We start from the raw sequence: 16,268 nt of genomic DNA on the forward strand, positions 1-16,268 counted from the left end.
ATTCTAAATGAACATACAAAGTACAAAATTATTCAATTAGAATATTATACATATACACATTAATTATGTCTTATTAACAGTACATATAAATTTGAATGAAATCATAATATTCAGAATAATCAACTTAAAACAATTCACCTTTCGCAAATAAGAGTAATCTAATTATAATATTATACTTCTATTCATGTTAGTACTCAACATATAACATTATTCTACAAGAATATTTTATATGTACATTCAACATGCATATCGCTCTTTTAGAATATTCTACTTCTATACATGTTAGTATCCAAGCTATAACATTATTCTTTATGAATATAACTTATTAAAAGATATCATAATAATTAGAATAATTAAATTAAAAAATAAATCATAATAAGTATAATATCAAGTAATTAAATGAAACCAGAATATTTATAATAATCAACTTAAAAAAATCATCTTTCACAAATTTGAATATTCTAATTGTAATATTATAGTTCTATACATGTTACCAGTCAAACTATAATATTATTTTGTAAAAATATTCTATATCTACATATTTTATTCTTTTAGAATATTCTAATTTTATACATGTTAACAATTAGCCTATAATATTATTATGTAAGAACAATCTATATGTATCGAAAAACATGTATATTATTTGTTTTAGAATAATATACATGTAGATTAGAACTAATCATATTTCCAACCATTCTATTAAGTAGTCATCATATTACCAAACATATAATTAAGCAGTCATCATATAATCAACCATACGAACTGATTTACAAAACATTAAGCAATCATTAATATCTAATTTATTCCAAAAAACATTAAAAAATGTTTTCATGTTAGATAACCATATTTCCAAACATTCAAACTTGCAACAATTCTATTTTTCACTCCTTTCCAGTGTATCCCTTACTTCAATTCTTTATTTCATCAACCTACATCAACAAAATCAAAATTACTCATTTGGTCGCCATCTTCAGCTTTCAACCCTTTCCGATGTTCCTTGTTTCTGAGTTTCTTTAAATCCAACCCACTCTTTTTCATTTTCTAGATTACTGGTACTTGAAAACATAGTACCTAAAAATAATTTCAATAATTTTAAACATCATACACTCTACTTATAAAATTTATCTTGAACTATGAATTAAATTCTAAACAACACATAAACATCATTTTTTATAACAAACAACACATAACATTACCAAGTACACTTCATTACAAAAATGCCCAGATTCAAGCCAATGATAACATAAGCCAAAAACATGGATAAATGGTGAGTAGACATACCATTCCTTTCAATATAAAAGCAAATTCATTTGCATCATACTTGTTGCTTTTCATTTCTGTGACAAGATGTGTGAAGTTATCAGGGAGCTTTACATCATCTTGGACTTCTACAGAGTTCACTTGATTAAGAAGATTGTAAAGTTCACTAACAAGCCTCTGTTTTGATTAAGAAGATTATGTTACAAACTATCTTAAACAAGTTTAGAAAAACAAACATCAATCACTCGTAACATTATCAACTAATTTATTCTATTATAGAGTAATATATATATATATATATATATATATATATATATATATATATATATATATATATATAACTACTGTACTTATTGTAAAGTATCCTACGTTAACAGTAAATTTCAAACAATTACAGCAAGATAAAACATTAATAAGTAAATATTCTTTTATAAAATATCTTAAGTTAACAACAAACATTATCACTTAGAACAACATCATAACAATCAAAATAAATCTAGTTGCAGTAAATAAATTTTATAAAAAAACTATAAACCCACCTACAATAAACAAGTTTATTGCTCACTTTGACCACAATAAAGTTATATAAGACATTTGGTGTCAAAGATTCTGAAATTCTGAAACTGATTGCTAACCCTAACTACAGTAAGTTGGATCAAATACTAACCATAGGTGTAGTAAACAAGTAAATTACTATAGTACATAATTTAACAATAGTGTTTTATAAATCATTATCATATAATATCTAGAATCAGAATCGAAATCAGAATCATAAAAAGAAACTAAACGAGATATTAGTGTCATCTAACCTGATTGTTGAGCTATATGATCAAAATCGGAATCAAGATATTCAAAATCTGATGCATCTGAGCTTTGATTTGTGGTAGAATGAAATTGTGGTTTTCAGAATGAGAATCAGAATCAGTTTCTTCGGGTTATTCTTGAGAGATTTGAAACAAAATTTTTCTGCGAACGAACTTTGAATTGATGAAAGAAAAATGTAATCATGATTTAGAATCTGAATCAGAACATTGAAAATCAAAATGAGAATGAATCATAATCGATTCTTTGGGTTTTTGAAGAAAAATTTCATAATCAAAATCGAATCGATTCAGTGATTTTAGGAAGAGCAATGTGAAGCAGAATCAAAATGAAAGGAGATCGAATCCAGGTAAGTTCTTCGATCAAGATTGCAGATCAGGAAAAAAGATGGTTTTTAGGGTTTGTCGGAGGGTGAGAGTTTTCTGGTGCGTGAAGAATGAATGAATCTGTTTGACTCACGATTGCAGATCAATTAAAAACAAAGTTACGATACTACCCCTCCATGTCTTTCATTAATCCCAATGTTTAATAGAATTTCAAAAATGCCATTGCCTCTACATTGTTCTAATTTGATTTAATCCCATCCATAGATCATGGTAGATGAATGGTTCAGATTTTGTCCCCATGTCTCACAAAATATCATTGTCTCACATGAACTCAACCCTATATATATATATATATATATATATATATATATATATATATATATATATATATATGAAAAAACTGTTGATATAGTCACTGTGGTTTGTAAATTTCTTTGGATAAGGTCCAAAAAAATAGTTTACTTGCAAAAATTATCCTTTTTTGGTGGTTTAATTTTGGTTTTGTCCCTATGTTGTTAACATTAAAACTATCTAATTCTAGGGTAATGCAACTTAACGGATTCACTCAATAGTTAGCCAATATCAAAAAAAAATTGTGTAGTAGTCAAGCAATCAAACTAACAGGCCATTCTAGCATACATTATATCGTATATCCTAGAAAAACAATAAATAAAACTTAAGCACTTCCTTTTTCCTCTGACATCGGTTGAGTGTACACATTGTGACTTCGATCATCTTTTCCAAACCCTTTCTTTTGTTTTTTAACAAAAATTTCTTTTACAAATAATTCTCGATCCACAAACTTAAGTTCAGATTTCACTAAAGTGAGACTAGTTCTCTCAAGCTGTGCTCTGATACCAATTTATAACCTCCCAAAATTTGCAATAAATTTAAAATTTTTAAAATAATATTTATTAAAACCAAGACACTAACTTTTTTATTAAAAAGTTCCAAAACAAAACCCAAAACTAATTCAAATCATTAATACTCAATTGCAAGTTATAAATCCCTTAATCTAAAGCAAAAATATATAAAATTATTATTAAAACGCCAACAAAACTAAGTAAACCTAGTTTGTACGGCCACGTCTTGCCGTCCTTTGTACTTGATGATCTTGAAATAGTATATCATTACACATTCTCTACCCAATCATAAGGTGTAACACCCGTAGATACGGGCAAGTCAAATAAGCGATAAAACGATATTTTGACAGAATATGATTTAGGATAAATAATCTTATCCAAAGTTACATTATATGTGACAAGGATTCAGTACATATAAAGAACACCCAAATCTGACTTCGTGAGAGAAAGTTATGATTTTTCTATAGCAGTATACGACTAAGAAACCGAATTTGAAATCAGTCAATTGTTAGGAAATGCAATCTATATGAAGATCTCGACAATACCTATCATTCGATATAAAGACAGTCGACAATGGGTATCATATGAGAGAGTTATGAATTTTTAACGGACTTTAACAGTCTAAGCTTGTTAAAAATATAACTTTAAAAATAAATTCAAAATTAGCCGACGGAGTCCAAATGAAAGTTGTAGATCTCGTTGATAGCTACGTGTGGAGATAAAACCCATAAAAACGGAGCTTGTATGAATTAGTTTTGATTTTTCTAAGAATTCAGATATTTTCATGTACACGGACAGCATGTGCGGTGCAAACTGACAATCCACCAAATGCTTGACACGTGGCACCACGTAGAGAACAACATGTCACCCTGGCCGACCAGATACGCGGCACGCAGGGGACATGGTGTGCGGCACGCACACTTTTCAAGCCTATATAAGCTCTCGGAAATCAGCTCATTTCTCATCCCAACTCTAACCGAATCCTCTAGAGCTCTTTCCACCCCTTAGTCCCGATATTCCCTAGTTCCCGACCCTTTTAGGAGCTCTCGAGTTAGAGTTCTGCCCGCTTAATTCCCATTTTTCATTTAGTGTACTCTGTAAGTTAAGCTACACTTATTTTATTCAAGTGTAACTTTTAATTATAGTCATAGTCGTTATTATGAACCTATAATTAAGATTTATCAGTGATTCCAACTCATTATACTGATTGATCTACTTACATGAGCGATGTCTACGATGGATTTAGAGAGGTGTTTAAAGTAGGATTTCCAAACAGTATACTACGTATACCAAACGGACCCTACCTCCGATATGATCTTGCCTGGTTGTTCCTTACTTGAAAGATCTTGATGTAGACATTGAAATTATTGATGCATCTAGACTATCATTAGTCACAAAAAATACTAGACTAAGACTTAGTGAGATTCGTATCTAGGTCACATCAGAAGAAAAGTCAAGGAGTTTGGCGGAGCGCTGCCGAATTCTCCAGTCACCCACCTAAGTCAAGTATACTAAATGCTTAATTACCATGTGTGTTGTCCTTGTTGTGTTTAACATTGTTGTACAATATGATTGTTACTTGATTTAATCGTATATTTATTATACTTAATAATATTATTAGGTAGTGAAGGGTTGTGCGAAATAACAAATGAGAGATTATTATAGGGTTGTGTGAGATAGTGGTTGTGATAAGTTAGTGAAAGTCGTGTGAAATAATAAGTCGTGTTTGTCGTGTCTATCCAAAGTACTTTTGTACTGTCTTGCTAAACCAAAGTATCATTGTACTATCCTGACTATCCAAAGTACTTTTGTATTGTCGTGCTTATCCCAAGTACTTTTGTACTATCATGCTTATCTCAGGTACTTTTGTACTGCCATGCTTAACCAAAATACTATTGTACTACCGTGCATGCCATACCTAGCCAGGTACTATTATATTGTCGTACGTATCCAAGTACATTTGTACTGTCGTGCTTACCTAAAATGTTATCATACTGCCGACAAAGATCCTTTAGGAAAAGTCACTCAAGATCGCCATACTAGGATTAGAAAGTTAGGATAACGAGAATGGGGTAATTAGGTTATTTGAATATTGCAGAATATATAATTAAAGAATAGTATATTGTATGTTGAAAACCCTATGTGCTCACCAGCTTTCCCAACCTGACCCACTTAGCTTCTTTGTATCACAGGTAGCGATACGAAGATACTATTAGAGAATGTAATTGTCTGTTGAGAGATTCAAAGAAATATAGATAGTTAGTGTAATGAAATGTAGTAGGTCTTCGTTTATGCTTATGTTTCTTGTATCATTTATGACATCCTGAGTTTTGAAAATATAAATGAAAAAAACATTTCTTCTGAAATGCCTTGATTTGATATTTTATTTGATCAAGTATATTTTGGGACTAATTCCGCAATAACAAATGTTTTGAATAAGAATAAACAAAAAGTTTTAAAAAGGCTGTGAAAATGGGGATGTCAATGTTGGTATCTGATATTGCTATATTTATACATATTTTTATGCAATATTTGAATACATTTTATGTATTATTATGGTTATTCGCATAGATAAATGGTACTTATGAGATTAAATTACATTTTGCAGCCAAAAGAAGTCATCTTGAAGAATAAGCACTAAACGCGACAATATCAGAACTTTGGAGGGTTAAAGCTTAAAAGATAAATAATTCCGCAAAAAGATGTTCTCACGACGTGAGGAGTGAAGGCTCACGACGTGAGCATGGTGATTCTAGAAAATAAACATCTGGAAGCAAGAATTCATGTTGGATACGGATTCCTATCGAGCTCACGATCTGAGATACCTTTCTCACGACGTGAGCAGGGTTAAATTTGAAAATTATAAATATCCTTGATCCTCACAATTTTGGGAGGTTGGCTGGAGATTAGAAGTTTAGGAAGACGAATTTCAGAGGAAACTTAAGAGAGAAATCAAGTATTGGTATTGGAAGAAGGATAGGAAGATCATTACTTTACTTTTGATTTGGTACAATTCATTATGTCTTTATTAGTTGAAATTGTATGTTTTATTATAGCTATGAGTAGCTGAATCTAGCTGCTTCTGTTAGTTAGATGAACCTGGAACTCATGGTTTGGTTATGATAATATTGATTTTCATAGTTGGTTAATGGCTTGCGTTTGATTGTTTATACCTAGCATGCTTAATTTGATACTAGATTGCTTTAATTCATATTCTGTGTAGCTTAGTGACCATTAATATGCATGAATTTGATTACCTAGTAATTTAGTGAACATTAGATTATTAGAGCTAAGATCGAACCAATCTTAGATAAGTAATTAAAGTATTGAATTTGGCTGTGCTGGAGAACACATATTGTGAACATAATTGTGTTTGTTAACTCAATCTTACATAGCTCCAATCCTATCTAATAATTGATTATGTGTGAAATTATGTGTGATCATGCATAACTCTACATCAATTAATTCAAAATTTGTATATTTGGACTTGAATTACTAATAACATAATATTTGGTAACCAACGAGAATTATCCATAATTAATAACTAGTCATTGAGGGAAAGTGGATTCAAACTAACAAAAGTGTTTTAATATTAGATTGAATTAGTTGATTGAGAATTTAAGTTTGTCTAAACTTGAAAAATTAGCTAAAAAAACCATTTTACTTTTGCTAGAATTTTAGGTTAATTTAATAGTAAGTATGTTAATTAATTAAATCTGTTCCCTGAGTTTGATACCCAACTTTTGTGCTATACTATTTGTGAAAGGGTACACTGCCCTGGGTCGAATAGCTAGTAGAATGGGAGGTAAAATTAGGTGTAGTTATTTGCACGCATCAAGTTTTTGGCACCGCTGCCGGGGAACAGCTTATTTGATTGTTGATTTATTTGCTTTAGGTTAATCGATCCTTTTTGTGGGCTAAAACCTGCAAAAAGTTAATTTTCAGCTTAGTTTTTTTTTGGTTTAGTACTGAACTCACGACGTGAGCCCAGTTGGTTTTCGTTTTTCTTTTCTGTTTAGATTTTCTACGACAAAACGAGGTGGCACTCTTTACCGTGCTATACTATTTGCGAAGGGGTACACTGCCCTGGGTCGAATAGCTAGTAGAATTGGAGGTAAAATTAGGTGTAGCTATTTGCACGCATCAAGTTTTTGGCGCCGTTGCTTGGGAACAGCTTATTTGATTGTTGATTTATTTGCTTTAGGTTAATCGATCCTTTTTGTGGGCTAAAACCTGCAAAAAGTTAATTTTCAGCTTAGTTTTTTTTGTTTTAGTACTGAACTCACGACGTGAGCCCAGTCGGTTTTCGTTTTTCTTCGTTTTTCTTTTCTGTTTAGATTTTCTACGACAAAACGAGGTGGAACTCTTTACCACGTCGTGGTGGCCAGTCAGTAGGTGATTTTTATTTAGTTTTTGTTCAGTTTTACGTTTTTATTTTTTGTTTTGTTGCAGTAGTTCATGACCAGAGGTTCCAACACACCTTTGGTACCACCACTTGAAGATCCAGAGTCGGTCCTTCACAAGAAGACGGATAAGAAAGTAGGAGAAAACCAACCACCAAAAAAGTCACCTTTCAAGGGAATCTAGCAATTCTTCGAAAGACGGAAATAAGATTGAAAGCTTAGAGAAAAATCCTAAAGATACAGAATACGAGACTGAGCCTGAGTTTGAAGAAAGCGATTTTGAGGACGAGCTTAACAACGAGATAGAAAACATTGCGGATATTTCCATGGGAGCATACAAGAAGCGAATTAGAGACGATGTTGGTCCTGGTTTAGTACAACCCGCAATTCCCGCCGCTGCAACATTCAAGTTGAAAGGACACATTCTTACTGCACTTAAGGACGTACCATTTTCTGGGAAGGATCATGAGGATGCTTATAAGCACCTAGATGAGTTCAATGACATTGCAGACTATTTCAATGTCCCGAATGTTCCTAGAGAGACAGTTTTGTTAAGGATTCTTCCCGTTACTTTTAAGGGAGCTGCAAAAGACTGGTTGAAGGCACTTCAACCTGGTGCAATTACTACTTGGGCACAGATGTGTGAACAATTCCTAGAACAATTTTGCCCAACATCAAAGATAGTTAAACTCAAGAAGGCGATAGCCAATTTTGAGCAACAATTAGGGGAGTCACTTTATGAGGCATGGGAACGCTATAAAGGATTACTAAGAAATTGCCCTGGGTCGAATATCTAGTAGAATAGGAGGTAAAATTAGGTGTAGCTATTTCAGACGCATCAAGTTTTTGGCGCCATTACCGGGGAAAAAGTAAATTTCTAGTGTTTAAAAATTTTTAAAAAAATTTCTAATAAATTTGAAATAATAATCATAAAATTGAATCTAGTAATAATAGTTTGAACTTAAGTTGCTAGTGTTGCGTGTGATGATCCAATGCGAGCTTAAATGTTTAATTGGGCCAACACATGTTATAGTATATTCGTGGCTTCCCATTCCTAGTGAAAAGTCATGAGGTATGAAAAGTAATTTGATAGTTTATATGGTATAATAAGTTTTGCAGCTTGCACTTGAAATCTATCCAGGAGAGCTTATGTAGTCATTGCACTTAGACTAATTTTTATAATCAATAAAGGTTGAAGTTAATCTCCATTGATTAATCATGTAGGATTTTAGTGAAAAAAAAGTGAGTTATATTAAGAAAAAAAAAGAGAAATTACCAAAAAGTTGTAAGAATTTTGGAGCTATCAAAGTATGAAGATCAAAAGATCAAAAATTCTAAAGAATCAAAAAAACTGAAGATACCAAAAATCAAACAAAAAGGTGGTGAATTCAAAGAATCAAAGATCAAATATCAAAGAAGTGAAGAATTCCAAAGAGCTCCATATTTTTATCAAAAGCTGTAATTTCTAGATTATGTATGCTTGGGTAGCTTAACCAAAAATACCTTGAGGTTAAGAAAGATTTCTGAGGATTGATTCGGAGGGTTACAGAAATGAGTGTCATATAAGCTAAGGGGTGAAGGTTCATAAGGATTGTGAGTATTTAGGATTGGGAAGTTATTAGGAGATTTAGACACAAATATACACATTGCGGTCTTGGTATAATGGTTAAGTTCAAAATGGATTGTTCTATGTGATGCTAGTGATGGAAGTTTGACTTTAAATAAATTAGTTTGGCTTGAGGGCAAGCAAAAGATAAGTGTGGAGTATTTGATATTGCCATATGTATACATATTATTAGGCAATATTTGAATACATTTTGTGTATTATTTTGGTTATTCGCATAGATAAATGGTACTTATGAGATTAAATTACCTTTTTCACCCAAAAGAAGTCATCTTGAAGAATAAGGACTAAAAGCGACAAGATCGGAACTTTGGAGGGTTAAAGCTTGAAAGATAAAGAATTCAACTAAAAGGCGTTCTCACGACATGAGGAGTGAAGGCTCACGACGTGGGCATGGTGATTCTAGAAGATAAACATCCGGAAGCAAGAATTTGTGTTGGATACGGATTGCTATCGAGCTCACGACGTGAGATACCTTTCTCACGATGTGAGCAGGGTTAAATTCGAAAATTATAAATATCCTTGATCCTCACGATTTTGGGAGGTTGGCTGGAGATTAGAAGTTCCAGAAGACGAATTTTAGAGGAAAATTAAGAGAGAAATCAAGTATTGGTATTGGAAGAAGGATAGGAAGATCATTACTTTACTTTTGATTTGGTACAATTAATTATGTCTTTATTAGTTGAAATTGTATATTTTATTTTAGCTATGAGTAGCTGAATCTAACTGCTTCTGTTAGTTAGATGAACCTGGAACTCATGGTTTGGTTATGATAATATAGATTTTCATAGTTGGTTAATAGCTTGTGTTTGATTGTTTATATCTAGCATGCTTAATTTGATACTAGATTGCTTTAATTCATATTCTGTGTAGCTTAGTGACCATTAATATGCATGAACTTGAGACCTAGTAATTTAGTGAACATTAGATTATTAGATAAGTAATTAAAGTATTGAATTTGGCTGTGCTGGAGAACACATATTCTGAACATAATTGTTTTTGTTAAGTAAATCTTACATAGCTCCAATTCTATCTAATAATTGATTATGTGTTAAATTATGTGTGATCATGCATAGCTCTACATGAATTAATTCATCATTAGTATATTTGGACTTGAATTGCTAATTACATAATATTTGGTAACCAACGACAATTATCCATAATTAATAACTAGTCACTGAGGGAAAGTGGATTCAAACTAACAGAAGTGTTTTAATATTTGATTGAATTAGTTTGTTGAGAATTTAAGTTTGTCTAAACTTGCAAAATTAGATAAAAAATCACTTTACTTTTGCTAGAATTTTAGGTTAATTTAATAGTAAGTAGGTTAATTAATTAAAACCGTTCCCTGAGTTCGATACCCGACTTTTGTGCTATACTATTTGCGAAAGGGTACACTGCCCTGGGTCGAATAGCTAGTAGAATAGGAGGTAAAATTAGGTGTAGCTATTTGCACGCATCAAGTTTTTGGCGCCGTTGCCGGAGAACGGCTTATTTGATTGTTGATTTATTTGCCTTAGGTCAATCGATCATTTTTATGGGCTAAAACCTGCAAAAAGTTAATTTTCAGCTTAATTTTTTTTTGTTTTAGTACTAAACTCACGACGTGAGCCCAGTCGGTTTTCATTTTTCTTTTCTGTTTAGATTTTCTGCGACAACACGAGGTGGTACTCTTTACCACGTCGTGGTGGCCAGTCAGTAGGTGATTTTTATTTAGTTTTTGTTCAGTTTTACGTTTTTATTTTTTGTTTTGTTGTAGTAGTTCATGAACAGAGGTTCCAATACACCTTTGGTACCACCACTTGAAGATCTAGAGTCGGCCCTTCACAAGAAGACGGATAAGAACGTAGGAGAAAACCAACCACCAAAAAAGTCACATTTCAAGGACCTTAAATCAGTTTTTTGAAAGAAGAAAGGGAAGAACATGGGAGAATCTAGCAATTCTTCGAATGACGGAAATAAAATTGAAATCTTAGAGAAAAATCCTAAAGATACAGAATACGAGACTGATCCCGAGTTTGAAGAAAGTGATTTTCAGGACGAGCTTAACAACGAGATGGCAAACATTGTGGATATTTCCATGGGAGCATACAAGAAGAGAATTAGAGACGATGTTGGTCCTGGTTTAGAACAACCCGCAATTCCCGTCGTTGCAACATTAGAGTTAAAAGGACACATTCTTACTGCACATAAGGACGTACCATTTTCTGGGAAGGATCATGAGGATGCTTATAAGCACCTAGATGAGGTCAATGACACTGTAGACTATTTCAATGTCCCGAATGTTCCTAGAGAGACAGTTTTGTTAAGGATGCTTCCCGTTACTTTTAAGGGAGCTGCAAAAGACTAGTTGAAGGCACTTCCACCTGGTGCAATTACTACTTGGGCACATATGCGTGAGCAATTCCTAGAACAATTTTTCCCACCATCAAAGATAGTTGAACACAAGAAGGCGATAGCCAATTTTGAGCAACAATTAGGGGAGTCACTTTATGAGGCATGGGAACGCTATAAAGGATTACTAAGAAACTTCCCTGGGTCGAATAACTAGTAGAATAGGAGGTAAAATTAGGTGTAGCTATTTCAGACGCATCAGTATCAGAGCATTTGTTTAAGAGACATAGGAATAAGGATTTATTTCTAGACTTTAACTTTGAATGCTAAGCAATGATTGTTAGGTGAGTGTCTATTTTAGGTAGTATACCTAAATTGACACAAGCACTAGAATACATTAGGGAATGTGCCTTAATTTCGATTTATGTGCTTAATGATTTATATTTTAGCATGCATTAGTTTGCCTATCTAAATTGCTATTAGGTTTAAGGTCTGGTGTCGACCTAAAATTTGGAATTTTTATGTGTTCATGCTTCTAAACGTTTAATTACGGTATTAGAACCGAAATATAACTTTTCGAAGTGATAAGGAGGATCATGCGTCAAAATCTTGCATATCTATATTCTCGTCTCGGTACACCGAACGTCTGCTTTGGTGTATTTAACATTATGGTAAAGACTCGTAGCGGACTGAGAAAATGGAGGAAATGAGTGGGCTTACGATATTGAATGATACCTATCAGAAGATATCATAGGTAATACCTATAGAGTGGTATATTGCTTTACATTACATAACATTACGGTACTCCTGAAGTACGCCTTCGATTGGTGGGATGGTAGAACTTTTGGTGTGATTCCCGAAGTCGTCCCATCTTTTGGCATTTCCACCACCAACCGAGTCGAAGGAGAATGGATATTAAAGATACGCCTGGAAGAAGTCCTTGTGGATTCTAGGAAAAAATTTATGATTGCTTGGACACATTCGTGTGTGTTAAATTCTTTTGTGATTTTAGGAATAAGAACTTGGGGACTGCGAGATAAATTTTGAGACATGTATGAGTAGGTGTGGAATGTAGTAAGGGTCCGTACTACCAGAATCATAGGATTCATACTTAAACCAGGATGAGTCACTATGTTACTAAAGCACTAGTAATTGAATTTGTTTTTTTCATGTTTGTTGTTACCATCGTTTCGGTAATGACCAAGAGGATGAATGTATTCCAACCCTTGTGATCATATTGAATCAAGTCCGCCTTGAGAAAAAGTTTGTGAAGTAAGTTAATTGGTTCAGAGAACCATGATCAGTGCAGCATGCTACTTAATTCAAGAGATTGAAGGAAAAGATAATCGAATCGATCGATAAAGGTAACGAAGTCGCCGTTAAGATCAAGCAGCCTGGAGCTAGAAGTGTTACACGCTAGAATGTGATTATATCACACTAGAACATGAAAGAATGTACATTCCATGCTAGAATCTAACTCAAAGAGACATGAGTATAGCTAATGCATTATAAAGGTATGACCATTCGGTCTATTACGGAACTGGGAGTGAAGACCTCATCTTGTACGGTAACTACTTAGGATGGAAAAGTTACTCACATGATCATCATCCAGTCCGGCTTTGCTGATGATTTCAGGACGTAATCATCGTAAGGGGGAGATAATTTTAACACCCGTAGATACGGTCTAGTCAAATAAGCAATAAAATGACATGTTGACAGAAGATTATTTAGGATAAATAATCTTAATTGAAGTTGTAGTATATGTGACAAGGATTTCGTACATATAAAGAACACCCAAATCTGACTTCGTGAGAGGATGTTATGATTTTTCTAATATTTCAGTGTAGCAGTATACGACTCAAAAACCGAAATTAAAATCGGTCGATTGTTAGGAAATGCAATCTAAACGAGAGTTGAAGATCTCGTCAATACCTATCTGTCGATAAAAAACAGTCGACAATGGGTATCATATGAGAGAGTTATGAATTTTTTACGGACTTTAAGAATCTAAGCTTGTTAAAAAATATAAATTTAAAAATAAAATCATAATTAGCCGACAAGTTCTAAATGAAATTTTTAGATCTTGTCGATAGCTATGCATGGATATAAAACCTATCAAAACTGGAGCTCGTATGAACTAGTTATGAATTTTCCAAGAATTCAAATATTTTCACGTGCACCCGCCCGCAAAGACAGCATGCGCGGCACGCACTGACACTCCACCAGATCCTCGGCACATGGAACTACACAGATAATGGTACCTGACCCTGGCCAACCAGATATACGGAACGCAGGGGACATGGTGCACGACGAGCACATTTTTCAGGCCTATATAAACTCTCAGAAATCAGTTCATTTCTCATCCCAACTCCACCCGAATCCTCTGGAGCTCTTTCCAACCCTTAGTCCCGATACTCTCGAGTTCCCAGCCCCTTTAGAGAAGCCCCGTGGTGTCAGATAGCTGATAATTAGGAGCTCTAAAGTCAGAGTTCCACCTGCTTAGTTCCCAATTTTCATCAATGTACTCTGTAAGTTAAGCTACACTTATTTTATTCATGTGTAACTTTACATTATAGTCATAGTCGTTATTATGAACCTATAATTAACATTTATCAGTGATTCCAACTCATTATACTGGTTGATCTACTTACGATAGTGATGTCTACAATGGATTTAGTGAGGTGTTTAAAGTGATATTTCCAAACAGTATACTACATAAACCAAACGGACCCTACCTCTGGTATGATCCTGCATGGTTGTTCCTTACTTGACAGATCTTGATGTAGACATTAGGATTGTTGAGGAATCTATACTACCATTAATCACCAGGAATACTAGACTAAGACTTAGTGATATTTGTATCTAGGTCACATCAGAAGAAAAGTCATGGAGTTTGGCGGAGCGCTGCCGAATTCTCCAGCTAAGTCAAGTGAGTGTGATGCGTGCAAATAGCTACACCTAATTTTAATGTATTAACCTAACTAACTTAACTAACTAAATTGCACCTAGGCAGTGTACCTAGTCAAATTATAGGATAGTGTGGGTAAGTCGGGTGTCGATCACAGGGAACGATTTTAACTAATTAATTTACCTACTACTAAGTTAACCTAAATTTCTAGCAAAGTATTGGTTTTTATCTAATTTTGCAAGTTTAGATGAACTTAATTCTTAACACAAATTCAATCAATAAACAAACACTTCTGTTAGTTCGAATCCACTTTCCCTCGATGGTTTATAAATTAATTATGACTACTCTTGTTGGTTACCAATTAAAACATTATTAGCAATTCAGTTCTAAATTTACTAATATCAATTAGTTCATGTAGATCTATGTATGTTCACACATAATTTAACACAGAATCAATTGTTCAATAATATTGGAGCTATGTAAGATTGGGTTGACAAACACAAATTATGGTCATAACATGAGTTCTCTAGCACAACCTAATTTAATAATTTAATTACTTTTCTAAGATTGGTTCGATCTTAGCTCTGATAACATAATGTTCACTAGATTACTAGGTATTCAAATTCATGCAGATTAATGATCATTAACTACACAGAATAAGACATTAAAGCAATCTAACATCAAATCAAACATGCTAGGTATACCAATCAAACACAAGACATAACCAACAAGCAAAGTCTAAACTAATATATTAAAACCATGAGTTCCAGCTTCATCTAGCTAACAGAAAAAACTAGATTTAGATGGACATTCTAACAAATAAGCTAACACAAGTCATATTTAAAAGCATATTTAAAAGTCCCAAACTAAATATCGAATTATGACTTCTTCTTTCTTGGTGTTAAGAACAATTCCCAGGCCTTTGAACTCTGTAATTTTCGACTTCTGAAACCTTTCCAAGTCAGCTAATCCTCCTCAAGTCGTAAGGATCAAGATATTATATAGTTATCATCAAATTTACATTTCACGTCGTGAATTGGCAGGAGTCCTTATCGGGCAAGGATTTCGACTTTGCGCGTAATCATCTTCCAGAATCCCCCATGCCACGTCGTGAACGTGTGGTCCACATCGTGAATTGAGATGATTTTGTGGGTTTCTTTTTCCTTTATTCTCCAAGCCTCCAAAGTTCCAAGCTTTGTCGTTTTTAGTCCCTATTCTTCAAGAATGCTCCTTTTTGGCTGTAAAGTGTAATTTAAACTTATAAGTATCATTATTCCATGTAAATAACCAAAATATGTATAAACATGTACTTAAATATTGCCTAAAAATATGTATAAATATGGCAATACCAGAGTGCATAGGTACTTTCAAACTTACACATAGATACACGTATCCTAAATGCTTAATTGCTATGTGTGTTGTCCTTGTTGTGTTTAATGTGGTTGTACAATATGATTGTTACTTCATTTAATCGTATTTTTATTATACTTAATAATATGATTTATTAGTGAAGGTTTGTGTGAAATAACAAATGAGAGGTTGTGACAGGGTTGTGTGATATAGTGGTTGTGATAGGTTAGTGCAAGCCGTGCGAAATAATAAGTCGTCTCTGTCATGTCTACCCAAAGTAATTTTGTACCGCCGTTCTAAACCAAAGTACTATTGTACTGACGTGCCTACCATGACTATTCAAAGTACTTTTGTACTGCCGTGCTTATCCAAAGTACT

The 16,268-nt window shown here is 33.3% G+C and overlaps 1 pseudogene; it reads right to left on the reverse strand.

Annotated features, from left to right (window-relative positions):
• Window positions 1-8,360: 8,360 nt before the first annotated feature.
• LOC145168095 (small nucleolar RNA R71) lies at window positions 8,361-8,461 on the reverse strand (annotated as a pseudogene).
• Between the last annotated feature and the right edge of the window lie 7,807 nt (window positions 8,462-16,268).

Source organism: Lactuca virosa, chromosome 3 (genome assembly GCF_052849685.1).
Source record: "Lactuca virosa cultivar CGN04683 chromosome 3, Lactuca_virosa_CGN04683_v6, whole genome shotgun sequence".
NCBI classification, from domain to species: Eukaryota; Viridiplantae; Streptophyta; class Magnoliopsida; order Asterales; family Asteraceae; genus Lactuca; species Lactuca virosa.